Genomic DNA, 1,622 nt, shown 5'->3' with positions numbered 1-1,622 from the left:
GGATATCAACTATCGTAGACACTGAACTAAAGAAACTAAAAATTCCTTGGTAGAATAGGTTTCAAAAGTATTTAGAGATAATAAAAGTATAATTCTTTATATTTCAATTAAATCAAATTGAAACATTTCAGTGGTACTTGAACAGTTTGACTGATGGCCGAAGACTCTTTTCTCAGAAAACATTTTTCATCGCTGGCTTATTAAAAATTGATGGTATTTCTATTGCAATTTTGCATCATATTGATTATTGTTTTATCGGAACTGATTTGCACCAAAGGACTAACAGTAGCATAGGCATTCAGCACAGCTCCCTGCACGCTCAGGACAACGTATGGGTCATACGTCCATAGTAGGGTTAAAAAGATTGAGAAGACAAAGTCCACCCAGTGCATGACCACAAAGAAACTCACCAGCAGCAGGATGGTCTGGGTGGCCCTTTTCTCTGGGGAGGGTCTTGGAGAGGTGGGTGCTGTGGAGGTGCTGGGATTGCCTCCAATGCCTGGACAGGAGAATCACCATGTATGCGCTCGAGAGCAGCATAAGTACTACACAGGACATCCTTGGACAATGTCACAGTGAAAAACACTCCCCTGATTATGGAGTTCATGGGGGAAAGTGAGCAGTATTTACTGACATTCAGTAGCTTGATATGGGTCATGTTGGAAGAATGCACAGAGAAAAATATTAGCCAACTACTGAAGGACAAATTGAAGAACACCCCAAAAAAGAAAACATGCATAATGTAATTTGTGGATTTATGTTTAAACCTTGCCATCCAGGAGGTGCTGGGGCTGAGGCTGACGGCCTGGAGCGTGCTCAGAAGGCAGATGGTGCAGATGGAGAGGCCCCTCATTGCCCTGTTTGTGTAAAAAGGTGCCTTACACTTAAAGTCATTCCCAAAATGCAGTGATTCAAACATGTCTAGAGGCAAAAAATCAAGTGAGGAGCATCCGAATGTGAATGAGGGCCAGGTGACACATGAGTAAGTCACGGGGTTTAGGCCTGCAATTCAGAAGAGCGTAAGGGATGTGGAAGAAAAGGAGAAAGGCGTTGGCTGAGAATCCAACGCCAGCTTGAAAAACAAAGGTGTTTTTAACGATAACATAAGTAGAAAGCATTTTCATCTTAATGGCATAGAGGAAACATACTTTCTATATCTGGAATAAAAGAAACAATAGATCCCATTTTATCAATGTTTGTTGTTCAGTGTTCAAAATTGTTACCATCATCATCTTTTTTCTCACTTATTCTTTGTCAAGCCTGCATATGAATTCTTGGGAATCCAGTTTCTGCATTCTTTTCCACACCAAATCATTTATCTTTGTAAAACAATAAGACTTCTACAATCATACAGTGCACAGTGCCTGTACTCCCACTAGACCTGAGCCTCACTTTTTAGAAATCATATCCTTATTGTTCTACATTCTCTCCTATCACATTTAGCACCCGGAACAGTGATGGACAAACAAAATGACTCAGAAAAAGGGCCAGGCACAGTGGCTCATGCTTGTAATCCCAGTACTTTTGGAGACTGAGGTGGGAAGATTGCTTGAGGCCAGAAGTTCAAGACCAGCCTGGCAACATAGTGAGGTGCCATCTCTACAAAAAAATTAAAAAGTTAG

At 41.1% G+C, this 1,622-nt stretch overlaps 1 pseudogene; it reads right to left on the bottom strand.

Annotated features, from left to right (window-relative positions):
- Positions 1-200: 200 nt before the first annotated feature.
- LOC105534839 lies at positions 201-1,124 on the bottom strand (annotated as a pseudogene).
- Between the last annotated feature and the right edge of the window lie 498 nt (positions 1,125-1,622).

The sequence above is a fragment of the Mandrillus leucophaeus genome, unplaced genomic scaffold (assembly GCF_000951045.1).
Source record: "Mandrillus leucophaeus isolate KB7577 unplaced genomic scaffold, Mleu.le_1.0 Scaffold1398, whole genome shotgun sequence".
In the NCBI taxonomy this organism is placed as follows: Eukaryota; Metazoa; Chordata; class Mammalia; order Primates; family Cercopithecidae; genus Mandrillus; species Mandrillus leucophaeus.
The sequence above is the reverse complement of the archived record's forward strand: the minus strand, read 5'-3'. Positions and strand labels throughout refer to the sequence as shown.